Source organism: Schistocerca nitens, chromosome 4 (assembly GCF_023898315.1).
Source record: "Schistocerca nitens isolate TAMUIC-IGC-003100 chromosome 4, iqSchNite1.1, whole genome shotgun sequence".
Taxonomy (NCBI): domain Eukaryota; kingdom Metazoa; phylum Arthropoda; class Insecta; order Orthoptera; family Acrididae; genus Schistocerca; species Schistocerca nitens.
The window spans coordinates 719308218-719322866 of record NC_064617.1 but is presented as its reverse complement, the minus strand read 5'-3'; the positions used below and the strand labels follow the sequence as shown (position 1 = coordinate 719322866).

The 14649-nt window shown below is 46.2% G+C and overlaps 11 non-coding genes across 11 annotated transcripts; all 11 read right to left on the bottom strand.

Moving 5' to 3' along the window:
- Positions 1–311: 311 nt before the first annotated feature.
- Trnas-cga (transfer RNA serine (anticodon CGA)) lies at positions 312–393 on the bottom strand. Its single transcript has one exon. It is a non-coding gene; the product is annotated as a tRNA-Ser (tRNA).
- A 138-nt stretch (positions 394–531) lies between these two features.
- Trnak-uuu (transfer RNA lysine (anticodon UUU)) lies at positions 532–604 on the bottom strand. Its single transcript has one exon. It is a non-coding gene; the product is annotated as a tRNA-Lys (tRNA).
- Positions 605–947: 343 nt separating this feature from the next.
- On the bottom strand, positions 948–1029 carry Trnas-aga (transfer RNA serine (anticodon AGA)). Its single transcript has one exon. It is a non-coding gene; the product is annotated as a tRNA-Ser (tRNA).
- Positions 1030–1765: 736 nt separating this feature from the next.
- Trnas-cga (transfer RNA serine (anticodon CGA)) lies at positions 1766–1847 on the bottom strand. The gene has a single exon. It is a non-coding gene; the product is annotated as a tRNA-Ser (tRNA).
- A 138-nt stretch (positions 1848–1985) lies between these two features.
- Positions 1986–2058, bottom strand: Trnak-uuu (transfer RNA lysine (anticodon UUU)). The gene has a single exon. It is a non-coding gene; the product is annotated as a tRNA-Lys (tRNA).
- A 345-nt stretch (positions 2059–2403) lies between these two features.
- Positions 2404–2485, bottom strand: Trnas-aga (transfer RNA serine (anticodon AGA)). Its single transcript has one exon. It is a non-coding gene; the product is annotated as a tRNA-Ser (tRNA).
- Positions 2486–3221: 736 nt separating this feature from the next.
- Positions 3222–3303, bottom strand: Trnas-cga (transfer RNA serine (anticodon CGA)). Its single transcript has one exon. It is a non-coding gene; the product is annotated as a tRNA-Ser (tRNA).
- A 138-nt stretch (positions 3304–3441) lies between these two features.
- Positions 3442–3514, bottom strand: Trnak-uuu (transfer RNA lysine (anticodon UUU)). Its single transcript has one exon. It is a non-coding gene; the product is annotated as a tRNA-Lys (tRNA).
- A 422-nt stretch (positions 3515–3936) lies between these two features.
- On the bottom strand, positions 3937–4006 carry Trnaf-gaa (transfer RNA phenylalanine (anticodon GAA)). The gene has a single exon. It is a non-coding gene; the product is annotated as a tRNA-Phe (tRNA).
- Positions 4007–10734: 6728 nt separating this feature from the next.
- Trnas-cga (transfer RNA serine (anticodon CGA)) lies at positions 10735–10816 on the bottom strand. The gene has a single exon. It is a non-coding gene; the product is annotated as a tRNA-Ser (tRNA).
- A 138-nt stretch (positions 10817–10954) lies between these two features.
- Positions 10955–11027, bottom strand: Trnak-uuu (transfer RNA lysine (anticodon UUU)). The gene has a single exon. It is a non-coding gene; the product is annotated as a tRNA-Lys (tRNA).
- Positions 11028–14649: the final 3622 nt, after the last annotated feature.

The following is a 14649-nucleotide window of genomic DNA, read 5'->3' as shown; positions in this document are numbered from 1 at the left end:
AATTGCGATTCTTAACAAGAAATGAATGCTCGCTCTGTCCAACACTTTGAAGCACATCTGCGTACTCACGAACACGGCGACGGCGCGACAAAATGACGGGGGCGCGTTCGTGGGCCTGCGACTGATTTCTGCAGTACTAGCGTCCGTGCGAGGTAAACCGAGAGCCGCAACAGACAGCGGCCGTCGCGAAACAGTATTCTGAAACATAAATTTCCGTCTTGTTGAGAATGGTGTCACTGGTTTGGATCCGCTTTCACCCACGCATGTCACATGTGTGCGAAAATTTCTGCTCGTTTTTACGCAAAATCACACGCAGCCGGTAGGATTCGAACCTACGCTCCCAGAGGGAATCTGATTTCGAGTCAGACGCCTTAACCACTCGGCCACGACTGCCAGTAGCGGAAGATCCTCCCGACACATGCAACTGCTACTGTTTAAAGCACTGCAGTGCCAGGAAACGGCGTAGCAGCATTCTTTTCCGTAGTGCTTACACCGCTACGAGACGTGCGGCTACCAAGGTATTAAAATTTCCGCCCGAACAGGGACTTGAACCCTGGACCCTTAGGTTAAAAGCCTAATGCTCTACCGACTGAGCTATCCGGGCTCACGTTACCTGAACACCCCTCCCTTTAGGCATACTGACACATTGCCTCATGTCCTTTACTGTTGGGTAGTCGTTGCGTGGAGCTGTTACTATTAAAACGTCGTCTGACTGCTGTCTATAAACTCATTACGCTAGGGTCGTAACAGACTATCGAAGAAAGCTGACACACGATGTAAAGTGAAATTGCAGCAGTTTGTACGTCTCAGCAGAGGAGCTACGTGTTTTGTCGACACTCACTGGACAATTGTAAAATTCACAAGCGTCTCGAATGCAGTGTTTCCCACGTATTCGCTCATTTCACGGTTCCGTTGGAGATGTTCTTCACCTCTTGACACAAAAAGGACGCAGTCGGTAGGACTCGAACCTACGCTCCCAGAGGGAATCTGATTTCTAGTCAGACGCCTTAACCACTCGGCCACGACTGCCGGTCGCAGAAGCGTCTCTCGGCAAGTGCAACTTTTCAAGCAATCTGACGTAAGAACACGACATGGCCTCACTCGTTTCTGTAGTGCTTCCGTTGCCAGCACATTAGCCGTTACGACAGTGTATCAATTTTGGCCTGGACGGGGGTTTGAACCCGGGACCCTTTGGTTGAAAGTCTAGCGCTCTACCGGCTGAGCTACCCGGTCCCTCGGCCGAGCATTGTGGTACATGCTGCATGGTGTTTGAGTGATTCGCGTGTCGTAATTACTGGCTTATGGCTCCAATGGCGACTTCACCGACTTCCCACTGACGCACCGCTGACGCTACTTTTCTGTCGTCTTAAACGATGGACATACTTGCAAGCAGCTGCGAGATCTTAAGAAAGGAAAACGCTGCACCACTGCTTTTGCCACACTCGAATGAATTGAATTGCGATTCTTAACAAGAAATGAATGCTCGCTCTGTCCAACACTTTGAAGCACATCTGCGTACTCACGAACACGGCGACGGCGCGACAAAATGACGGGGGCGCGTTCGTGGGCCTGCGACTGATTTCTGCAGTACTAGCGTCCGTGCGAGGTAAACCGAGAGCCGCAACAGACAGCGGCCGTCGCGAAACAGTATTCTGAAACATAAATTTCCGTCTTGTTGAGAATGGTGTCACTGGTTTGGATCCGCTTTCACCCACGCATGTCACATGTGTGCGAAAATTTCTGCTCGTTTTTACGCAAAATCACACGCAGCCGGTAGGATTCGAACCTACGCTCCCAGAGGGAATCTGATTTCGAGTCAGACGCCTTAACCACTCGGCCACGACTGCCAGTAGCGGAAGATCCTCCCGACACATGCAACTGCTACTGTTTAAAGCACTGCAGTGCCAGGAAACGGCGTAGCAGCATTCTTTTCCGTAGTGCTTACACCGCTACGAGACGTGCGGCTACCAAGGTATTAAAATTTCCGCCCGAACAGGGACTTGAACCCTGGACCCTTAGGTTAAAAGCCTAATGCTCTACCGACTGAGCTATCCGGGCTCACGTTACCTGAACACCCCTCCCTTTAGGCATACTGACACATTGCCTCATGTCCTTTACTGTTGGGTAGTCGTTGCGTGGAGCTGTTACTATTAAAACGTCGTCTGACTGCTGTCTATAAACTCATTACGCTAGGGTCGTAACAGACTATCGAAGAAAGCTGACACACGATGTAAAGTGAAATTGCAGCAGTTTGTACGTCTCAGCAGAGGAGCTACGTGTTTTGTCGACACTCACTGGACAATTGTAAAATTCACAAGCGTCTCGAATGCAGTGTTTCCCACGTATTCGCTCATTTCACGGTTCCGTTGGAGATGTTCTTCACCTCTTGACACAAAAAAAGGACGCAGTCGGTAGGACTCGAACCTACGCTCCCAGAGGGAATCTGATTTCTAGTCAGACGCATTAACCACTCGGCCACGACTGCCGGTCACAGAAGCGTCTCTCGGCAAGTGCAACTTTTCAAGCAATCTGACGTAAGAACACGACATGGCCTCACTCGTTTCTGTAGTGCTTCCGTTGCCAGCACATTAGCCGTTACGACAGTGTATCAATTTTGGCCTGGACGGGGGTTTGAACCCGGGACCCTTTGGTTGAAAGTCTAGCGCTCTACCGGCTGAGCTACCCGGTCCCTCGGCCGAGCATTGTGGTACATGCTGCATGGTGTTTGAGTGATTCGCGTGTCGTAATTACTGGCTTATGGCTCCAATGGCGACTTCACCGACTTCCCACTGACGCACCGCTGACGCTACTTTTCTGTCGTCTTAAACGATGGACATACTTGCAAGCAGCTGCGAGATCTTAAGAAAGGAAAACGCTGCACCACTGCTTTTGCCACACTCGAATGAATTGAATTGCGATTCTTAACAAGAAATGAATGCTCGCTCTGTCCAACACTTTGAAGCACATCTGCGTACTCACGAACACGGCGACGGCGCGACAAAATGACGGGGGCGCGTTCGTGGGCCTGCGACTGATTTCTGCAGTACTAGCGTCCGTGCGAGGTAAACCGAGAGCCGCAACAGACAGCGGCCGTCGCGAAACAGTATTCTGAAACATAAATTTCCGTCTTGTTGAGAATGGTGTCACTGGTTTGGATCCGCTTTCACCCACGCATGTCACATGTGTGCGAAAATTTCTGCTCGTTTTTACGCAAAATCACACGCAGCCGGTAGGATTCGAACCTACGCTCCCAGAGGGAATCTGATTTCGAGTCAGACGCCTTAACCACTCGGCCACGACTGCCAGTAGCGGAAGATCCTCCCGACACATGCAACTGCTACTGTTTAAAGCACTGCAGTGCCAGGAAACGGCGTAGCAGCATTCTTTTCCGTAGTGCTTACACCGCTACGAGACGTGCGGCTACCAAGGTATTAAAATTTCCGCCCGAACAGGGACTTGAACCCTGGACCCTTAGGTTAAAAGCCTAATGCTCTACCGACTGAGCTATCCGGGCTCACGTTACCTGAACACCCCTCCCTTTAGGCATACTGACACATTGCCTCATGTCCTTTACTGTTGGGTAGTCGTTGCGTGGAGCTGTTACTATTAAAACGTCGTCTGACTGCTGTCTATAAACTCATTACGCTAGGGTCGTAACAGACTATCGAAGAAAGCTGACACACGATGTAAAGTGAAATTGCAGCAGTTTGTACGTCTCAGCAGAGGAGCTACGTGTTTTGTCGACACTCACTGGACAATTGTAAAATTCACAAGCGTCTCGAATGCAGTGTTTCCCACGTATTCGCTCATTTCACGGTTCCGTTGGAGATGTTCTTCACCTCTTGACACAAAAAAGGACGCAGTCGGTAGGACTCGAACCTACGCTCCCAGAGGGAATCTGATTTCTAGTCAGACGCCTTAACCACTTTTTTTTTTTTTTTTAACCCGGGATCGAACCAGGGACCTTTAGATCTTCAGTCTAACGCTCTCCCAACTGAGCTATTTTTTTTCTTTTTTTTTTTGTTTTTTTTTTGTTTTCAGACGCCTTAACCACTTTTTTTTTTTTTTTTTCATTTTTTTTAATCTTCGGATCCGAAGTCCGACGCCTTATCCATTTTTTTTTCTTTTTTTTTTCTTTTTGTTTTAACGCCTTAACCACTTTTTTTTTTTTTTTATTATTATTTTAATCCTTCCTAGCTGAAGCTTTTCAGCAGTTGGCGGGGGGGGACAAGGAGGGCAGGGGTCATAGAACACGAGGCCTGGCCACGATGGCCCCACCCGCCTCTCACTGATTTACTTCGTCATCGGAGACTGTGTGTAAAATACTGTCTATGTCTGTATGGGTGATATCTTAGCTGTTTAGCTGGTAGTTTTTTTTTTTTGTTTTTTTTTTGTTTTTTATTCTTTACGTTTTTTTGAAAGTTTGTAAAATTATTGTTTCTTCTTGTAGTATGTCCCATTTCGAAAGCAGGATGTATATCCCTTTCTGTTTAACATCAAATCTAATTTTTTGAAAAAAAAAAAAAAATACAGGTCTAAATCCATTAGACAAGAAAACTTCTTCGACTTCACAGTAATACATGTGGAATGTGGTAGTTCACTCGCAAGCTCATGTGAGTGAAGAAACTAAATAAATAAATAAATAAAAAATAAAAAATAAACAATAAAAATAAAAAGTTCAATAGGTAAGGTAAATGATATACCCTCTTTGTAAAACTAAGGTGAGATGTGCCTCAGTAACAAGATAAAGCACCTCACCTGTGAAGATCGTTGTCAGTGGGTGGCTGAAGTCGATATGAACATGACTGACGCTGAGACTAGAACTCGTCACAGTTGTCTGCTGGGTAGGGACAGATGAGAGGGGCTGCTGCATCATCAACAAACTAACCGATCCCTTGTTGTTCAAAAACAATGTCCAACATATTGCCAAAGATTTGTTTCAAATTTCCCGTTTGTTTCAGTCTCCAATAGGCATTATGCATGTATGCTAAAAATTCGACAAGGTTGTCGCCGTCCCGTCTGGTGATCGTATAATGCACGTAATTTGCCAATATCCACATCATTGTAGCATTCTTAGCCATAGGATAGTAGTCCTTATCTGGGGTCGTGATGATAGTGATCGAGATACTCGCTGGCGAGCTTCTCGATAATAGTGCGAGGTTTTTCCTCACCCATCGCCAGTTGTTTAAGTGGCCGCAGCAGGTGAAACGATGAAGCAAAGTGTCGATTAAACCACACTGAACACATTTGTCAGAGGGATGTAAGCCTATTCTATGTAATTTTTCATTAGTGGCAATGGTATCGTTCACCACCTGGTACCAAGTCGATGCAACATCCCATGAATGAATCTTAAGACTAACATTCCTCCATAGTGTCTTCCAGTTACAAGATGGATTTTTTACCTCAATTGTATTACATTTACGCATCTTAGTCCATTTCTGCATGACAACATTCGTTGGCAAATGCGTGTTGCGTAAGATGCTTTCGCCTACATAACTTGTTTCAATGAAATATTCTCGGACATGTTTCAGCTTGAAGTGTATTTTGCTGATGTCGACGGGCGGGTGCATGTTTCCGGGGCGAACGACGTGGAACAGACTTGCAGTTATGTTTGGGGCATGACTGTATACCAGGCGCGAAGTTCGTTTCAGAAAAAGGGCGGTGGCTTTTTTATGGATGTCAGTGAGCCCTAACCCGCCGTCGGGTCGTGATTTTGTTAGCGTGGCACTGTCGAGTTTAAAAATATTCCCCTTCCACACGAATCTGCTAGCTAGTTGCAACATTTTTCTGGCCTGAACTTTAGGTATGGGAAATACTTGTGCCAGGTAGTATGCTTTGGAGAAAATATATAGATTGACAATCTTGACCCTTTCAATCAAGTTCGCAGAGCGCCAGTTATTTTCAACAATGAGACCATGCATGCTGTTCGTAACTGCTTTCCAGTTTTTCGCCGCCATTTTAAGAGGACATTTGTCGACGATGATACCTAGTGACTTAGGATTGTCCACTTTGTGGGCCCAGGGTATGGATACATGGTCAAGACCTCTCAAGTTAACCAGTTTGCATTTTCCTTCATTGAGTTTAGCTCCAGACACCTTACTGTAGTTGTCGATTTCCGTTTTAATTGTCTTTACGTCGTTTACACAACGAATAACTGCTGTAACATCATCGGCATAGGCACGCACCGCAAAACGAGCTCTTGATAGAGATAGACCTGGTAATGTGGACTCCAGGTGTCTGAGGACAGGTTCCAGAGAAAAGGCAAAGAGCAACATCGAGAGAGGACTTCCCTGTGGGACCCCACTCTTAAGTGGGATCGGTTTTGTCAACTGGCCGTTAACACACAATCGGGTGGTAATGCCTGTGATGACATTGCGGAGTAAGGTTACTGCTATGTTATCTAATCCAATTCTTTCCATGATCTGGAGTATGTAACGGTGACTCACACGATCAAAAGCCTTAGAAAGGTCGACAAACAGTAGGGCACAGTTGATGTTGGTCGCCGCTGTGATCGAAATTACGTCCCTGATTTCAGCTATTGTCGTCGTTACGCATCTGCCAGGGATGCAAGACTGATGATGTTTGATGACATGCCGGGCTATCAAGATCAATCTACTGTTTATCGCTCTGGCAATAGTCTTATAATCAAAATTTAGCAGCATGATAGGCCGGAAGTTATCAATTTGCCTGTGACCTCGTTGTTTCGGTATGAGCACTGTTCTACCTTCTTTCAACTCGTCCGGTATTCTGTGGCCTCGAAAGACTTCATTGATAATTTCCGTAAGGGTGGGTCCAATGACATGCCAAAACTTGTGATAGAATTCTTTGGGGAGACCATCTGGACCAGGGGATTTGTTTGCTTGGGAACCGACAATTAAGTCTAAGACATCTGAAACTGCGAAATCGGCAAGAAATTCATTGTTGTCTTCTGCTGTTAAGTGACTGCCCAGAGTCTGAAGGAAATCTGACGTCAGATGTTCATCAAGCGGCTCGGATGAGTATAATTCACTATAATAACGATAAAAAGCCTGAACAATATCCTTGTGGTGCACAAGGTGATCACCGTCTGGGGTGGCTAGTTCGTCAATGAAGGTCCGCACACGATTGGAACGGTGTTTGATGAGATGGTATAAAGAAGCCATTTCTCTATCACTAACAGATTTGGTCTTAGCTTTAATTTTTAGGCCATCTAACTGCCTTCGCTTAATGTTTAACAGCTTCGCTTTGACCTTCTGGATTTGCGCAGCGTAAACGTTGGAGTCATGAGATTTGTCATATAATTCTCGTAAAACGGTATAATAAAATTCTGTTGTCCTCTTGTTATCCGTCGCTTTCTGATAGCTGTAAGAGATCAGACATTGTCGCAGTTTTCTTTTAGCTGTGTGTGTCCACCACTCTAGTTTAGTTCTGTGCTTGTTAATGGAGCGGAGACAAAAATTCCATGTTGCACAAATGGCATCTTCAAGCTCCAGGTCTTGAAGATGGGAAGTGTTAAGCATCCACTGACCTTTGAACCTTTTTGTTGGTTGCTTGTCGAGATTTAAGGTGACAGCATAGGCACAATGATCAGAGAAGGGAGCTGGAATAACTTCAGTATCAAGAACACGGTTGCCGATGTGAGACGATATATAGATGCGGTCAAGTCGACTACTTGAAGTCGGGGTAAAAAAAGTAAATTTAACCAGGGTAGGATGAAGAATTTCCCACGTATCTTTCAGCCGAACCTTGGTGACGAGTTCGCGAAGTTCATGACAGTAATTAAAGTGTGGCCTCTGATCCTTCTGGTGTACCACGCAGTTAAAATCCCCACCTAGGACAATGTTAACGGGGTCCTTTCGAAGCAAATAAATGACTTCATCTTTAAAATAGGCACTTCTCGCTGTCTTGTAACTGCTGCCGGAGGGTGCATACACATTGACAACTGTGACATCAAAGATTTTACAGCTAATACCGCGACCAGATTCAAGTTTTTCGACTTCTGTGACGGGGATACCATTACGGACTAGCATGGCCGTGCCTGTATAAAGTTCGTGAGCTACGTTTTCAATGGTTTGGAAACCAGGAATATCAAGATATTTGACTGCCACCTCCTGTAGTAGAATGATGTCTGCGTCAGATTCGTAAACGAATTGCCGCAGCAGTGCTACTTTAAGGTCGGATTGCAGTTTGTTAATATTGATGGTTAACAGTTTATAGGCTTGAGACATGTCTACATTAACTTAGACATTGAGGACTGTCAGTGTGGCATACAAACTACATCACAAAAAATATTGAAAAAAACCATCCGGAACATCCGGAACAAAACAGAAAAACAACCTATAGAGGCCTTCCGACCTAACGCAACGTCACCATGCCGTAAATAAGTATCCATTAATCGTTACTACTGTGGGGGTGGACCTCGCCGACACTTTTGGTGGGACTGCCGTCAAGTTCCTCACGCACAATTTCGTACCCGATATTCTTCTGTGTCAAATCGGATTTCCCTTGGTGCGACTGTGGTGATGGCGATGGATGGCGTGAAGCCGAAAGATTAGGCTGCGGTTTGAGTTTGCGTCGTGCAGTGGGTTGAGATGCCGATAGTGTTGTCGAGTCATCGGCCTTCTGTGTTGCTGTTTCCGTCCGACCGACACTCGTGGGCTGTTGTGTGGCAACAGCTTTCTCCTGTTTGTTTCTACCTGGGGCTTGTTGTCGTAGTTTGTTGTGGGGCCGATGTTTACCCGCCACCTCCTCATGTTGGTCGCGTTGAGGCGGCTGTCGTGCATCGCCGGTGACACTCGAAGTTGGTGGCAGTTGCTGTTGGCCGGGAGGATCCTCTGTTTCCACATCCGATTTGTTGGTGGCAGGTGGTACTGCAGGATCGATCTGCATACAATCAGCTTCTACTAAATCTCTGTCAGCTGAAGGTCGTGGTTTTCTGATCGTGGGAGAGGTTCGAGATAATTCATCTTCTGAATGATCATCGCTTTGCTCCAGTGGCCGTTTTTTAGTCTGTAAATCACTGTCAGGGGGAACAGATTCGAGATTCGTCGGGGCTACGATAGGTGGAAAATCAGTGACACTGCAAGGAATGTCAGGTGAAATTTCCTTAGCAACATCATCTTCAGGTTGGACATGTGAACCGTTTGCCATAACTTCACTGAGTGTCAATTTGCGTCGCTGCATGAGATTAGTTTTTAAGACAAACACACGGCGGGGACAATCCTGCCGAAAATGACCTGACTCATTACAGACATGACACGTAGGGACTTGTCCAGTATAAATAATGTGAGCCTTGTGACCTTCAACGGAGATATGTGACGGGATGTTAGTCTTAACTTCCATTTCAACCGATCTTATTCCATTAAAGCACTGGAGTTTATAATGCCGCGACCAGCGTTCATTAATGATTTCTTTAACATCCCCATATTGAGACAGAGCAACCTTAATGCTTTCGTTTTCAAGTTCAATTGGTAAATTAAGAACTCGAACAGTCCGATATGTAGTATCAGCCCTTTTGATAGAAACCATACTCTTAGTGCCGTCCCTATGGGTAAACTCGACTTGATTGCCAAACTTATCGCGAATTTTATCAACCGTTAACGGATTGAAGAACTTAACAAACACACAGTAATTGTCAGAATCAAGTTGGGTAGTATGGACAGAATCCGGATTAATGCCAATTACCTCTGTCAGCCATTCGTGCACCTCGAGAGCAGACGGTTGAACTCGGCGAGTTTCCTTTTCAAACGAAAAAACCAAGGTGTTCTTCCTGATGGAGGCAGCCATGTTGTGCAGCACCGGTCGGATTACGGTCAGAACCGAAAATCCGTAGAACGACGAATATACGAAAACGAACAAATACACAAAACCGGTGTAGAACAGATGTCAATTTAAACACTGAACAGAAAGCAGTACACACGCAACGGTAAACACTAGCGTAAGCGCTGTAGTCACGGAGCGGCGGCTAGTACGTCCGTACGCGACGGCAGCTAGAGCCAGAATCGATCGGCCACGACTGCCGGTCGCAGAAGCGTCTCTCGGCAAGTGCAACTTTTCAAGCAATCTGACGTAAGAACACGACATGGCCTCACTCGTTTCTGTAGTGCTTCCGTTGCCAGCACATTAGCCGTTACGACAGTGTATCAATTTTGGCCTGGACGGGGGTTTGAACCCGGGACCCTTTGGTTGAAAGTCTAGCGCTCTACCGGCTGAGCTACCCGGTCCCTCGGCCGAGCATTGTGGTACATGCTGCATGGTGTTTGAGTGATTCGCGTGTCGTAATTACTGGCTTATGGCTCCAATGGCGACTTCACCGACTTCCCACTGACGCACCGCTGACGCTACTTTTCTGTCGTCTTAAACGATGGACATACTTGCAAGCAGCTGCGAGATCTTAAGAAAGGAAAACGCTGCACCACTGCTTTTGCCACACTCGAATGAATTGAATTGCGATTCTTAACAAGAAATGAATGCTCGCTCTGTCCAACACTTTGAAGCACATCTGCGTACTCACGAACACGGCGACGGCGCGACAAAATGACGGGGGCGCGTTCGTGGGCCTGCGACTGATTTCTGCAGTACTAGCGTCCGTGCGAGGTAAACCGAGAGCCGCAACAGACAGCGGCCGTCGCGAAACAGTATTCTGAAACATAAATTTCCGTCTTGTTGAGAATGGTGTCACTGGTTTGGATCCGCTTTCACCCACGCATGTCACATGTGTGCGAAAATTTCTGCTCGTTTTTACGCAAAATCACACGCAGCCGGTAGGATTCGAACCTACGCTCCCAGAGGGAATCTGATTTCGAGTCAGACGCCTTAACCACTCGGCCACGACTGCCAGTAGCGGAAGATCCTCCCGACACATGCAACTGCTACTGTTTAAAGCACTGCAGTGCCAGGAAACGGCGTAGCAGCATTCTTTTCCGTAGTGCTTACACCGCTACGAGACGTGCGGCTACCAAGGTATTAAAATTTCCGCCCGAACAGGGACTTGAACCCTGGACCCTTAGGTTAAAAGCCTAATGCTCTACCGACTGAGCTATCCGGGCTCACGTTACCTGAACACCCCTCCCTTTAGGCATACTGACACATTGCCTCATGTCCTTTACTGTTGGGTAGTCGTTGCGTGGAGCTGTTACTATTAAAACGTCGTCTGACTGCTGTCTATAAACTCATTACGCTAGGGTCGTAACAGACTATCGAAGAAAGCTGACACACGATGTAAAGTGAAATTGCAGCAGTTTGTACGTCTCAGCAGAGGAGCTACGTGTTTTGTCGACACTCACTGGACAATTGTAAAATTCACAAGCGTCTCGAATGCAGTGTTTCCCACGTATTCGCTCATTTCACGGTTCCGTTGGAGATGTTCTTCACCTCTTGACACAAAAAAAGGACGCAGTCGGTAGGACTCGAACCTACGCTCCCAGAGGGAATCTGATTTCTAGTCAGACGCCTTAACCACTTTTTTTTTTTTTATATTTTTTTTTTTTTTTTTTTTATTTTATTTTTGGGCCTCCATCCACCCCTTCTAGCCCGTCCTCACGCTCGCCAAAAGTGCCTTCATCGGCTCGGCTTCTCCGCCATTGGCAAAAATCTCCGTTGAAAGAAAAAATTAATCATGTAACAAATGGATGCTCTTCAGTATCCGTGTGGTGATTTGGTTAAGCCACTATATGTGATGTGGAAAATAAAGCAAATGATATCTTCTGCAGGAATGTTAGAAAACTCATCACCTTCCGAGGGAGACTGAATGTGTGAAAATAAACTTGTGATGCTGGAGTCTTCCACAGCAAGAAGGAACAACTCTTCCTCTGACAGGAGAAGGTCAAACATAACGTAAACACATCTTCTTTTCAATAAACGAATCTTACTAATTAAATAAACAAGAAAAGAATAATTTATAATTTGGATAGTAGATCTACAATTTTCGACGGTGATCTTGTAGAACAGTCTCGCATTGCTCTCGACAGAAGAGGCATCATCCCCCAAAGCGTCACCACTGTCGGGGTGGTCCGTTGCATGTTCGTGGCCGTTCGATCGCCGCAATCCGAATCCTAATTGCGACTATCATATTCGGGAAGGGGCCATCCATCAGAATTTTCGGACTGCGACGGCGCCCTGGAGGAATATCTCTCTACGTCAACGTTCGGAGGAGAAAGAAAGCATACTTTTCTCTATATTTGTCTATTCGTTGAAGTTGCTGGTGTTGAGTTATGAGGTAAAGCCAATAGTCTTCTTTATTTTTTTCTGGCACCGATAATATATAATACACCGTCTGACCTTGAAGCCAATTGACTGCTCGTCGTTTTGCCGGGGGGTAGGGAACGGCATCGGGAGTGAGGAGTCCAGCTGGAGTAATCATCCTAGGTGCAGTACGCAGCATACTTGAGAGCTTCCGTGCAAAGAGAAGCCAAATGTCTTTCACATTGTCGCATAGAAAGCGATGTTCGATGGTATCTAGTAGAGTACAGTGAACGCAGTTCGGAGTGTCTGCCAAGTGGATCATGTGTAGTTTTGAATTTGTCGGTATGATCCTATTGACCGCCATGTACCATGTAGACCGCACCTGCGATGGTAAGTGTGCGTCATGAATGTTTTCCCAGATCTTAGCCCAGTTGCAGTCTCTATACTTCACTTCTATTCTGTTGCGCGGCTTACTGTCCGTCAGGCAGCTGTAAAGTGCTTTGACCCTGTAAAGATCATTCGCGGGTATGTTGCTTTGAATATAGCTGTATTCGAGGAAAAAAGTACTAAAGTGGCAAAATGCAGTCGGGATGTGACTTACGTTTACCGGAGGCATCATGCTGGCAGGTGCAATTTCATTGAGAAGGTGGGCCGTTAGGGAATTTGGTGAACGTTGCCATTGTTTATACATGTTTCTGATATATAATGCTTTCGCTTTGTGGTAAACATCAGTCAGATTTAGGCCGCCCTTTCCCAAGGGGAGCGTCAAGGTTGCAAATGGGACTTTGAAAATGTGTCCCCTAGTGACAAAGTGTCCGAGCGCTGCGAGCATTCGTTGTGCTATGACCTTTGGTAGTGGCAGGATTTGCGCGACATAATTCACTTTAGAAACAATGTATGTATTGACTAAAAGCACTCTTTGTATGGCGTTGAGATTGCGCAAATGATGTTGCCGTATGCCGGCCCGAATTTGTGCCAATAATTTTCGATAATTAAGAGCAGACGTGCAGCGGATGGTGCGCGCGTATTCAATGCCGAGACATTTAAATGTTGTCATTCTTTTTAGTGATTGGCTATTGCCAAGTTCGAGTCCCCTACCAAGTTCCATAATGCCAGACTTTTGACAGTTGACTTTCGCTCCTGATGCGGCTGCATAAGTGGATATCAGCTGAAACGCGCGTTCCAAATCTTCATCTTTCGTCACCACGAAACTGACGTCATCCGCAAATGCCTGGCATACGATCTTCTGGCCATGTATGCGTATTCCCGGAAGGTCTTGCGCCAGGGAGAACAGTAAGGGTTCAAGAGCAACTGCAAACAAAGCCATTGACATCGGGCAACCTTGTCGCACCGACCGAGTGATGTTAATAGGTTTACTGAGTTGACCGTTGAGACAGATCTTGGACGTACCGTTTCGCAGCAGCAGTGTAACAGTGTCAACAACTTTCCGTGGAAAATTCATTGCTTCCATCACGCACAGAAGATATGAGTGACTGATTTTATCGAATGCTTTCTCAAAATCTAACGAGACTAGAGCGCATCGCATTTCGCAAGCGGCGGCTGTAGCTATGATATCTCGATATGCAGTTAACGTCTGCTGTATGTTTCTAGTGTTCCCAACGCTCGTCTGGTAGGCCCCCGTGACAGTACTAAGTACCGTACGGAATCGCTGCATCATGACCCGCGCGAATATCTTATAATCGGTATTAAGTAATGTAAGCGGTCGGAGATTGTCGACTGTCTTTCCCGCTGGGGTTTTGGGTACCAAAACCACTATGCCCTCACAGAAGTCCCTTAGGACATCACTTCCAGCATTGAAGATATCATTACAGACCAAGGTCAACTTTGGAACTAAATGGTGACGAAAGGTTCGATAAAACTCAGCCGGTAATCCGTCGGGGCCAGGCGATTTATTCTGTGGGCTCCCTCGAATGGCGTCCTCTACTTCATCTTCAGTGATGACTGCAGCGAGGCCGTCTGCTTCTGCCGTGCTCAATGTCGCAAAACGGCGTGTCAGAAGGGCTTGCTGCGCCGCCATATCCACTGGGTGTTCCGTTAACTGTGCTGTGAAATGTTTATAAATCTCGTCTCGTATGTCGCGCTGTTGGTTTAAGAGTCGACCATCTGCAGTGTGCAGTTCTGTCAATATCTTTCTGCGCCCCCTTTTCTGTTCGCGAATAACATGATACATTGATGTCGTTTCGTCCTGTACAGCGTTTTGCAGACGTGTCCTGACTTTACAGCCTTCCAATTGCTTCCGTTTGAGGGTTAGAATCGTAGCCTGTATTCTTTTAATATGCATACGATTTGCTATTACTGTTGCATCTTCTCGATATAAATCTCTTAAACACTGAAAGTAAAATTCCAGGGTTTGCTTCTGCCAGGCACATCGATCTCGGGAATAACTCTTCATCGCTTTTGTTAAGGCGGGTTTCGCACATTGGACCCACCACGTAATGGCAGAATCGTACGCGGGAAACTTTCGTT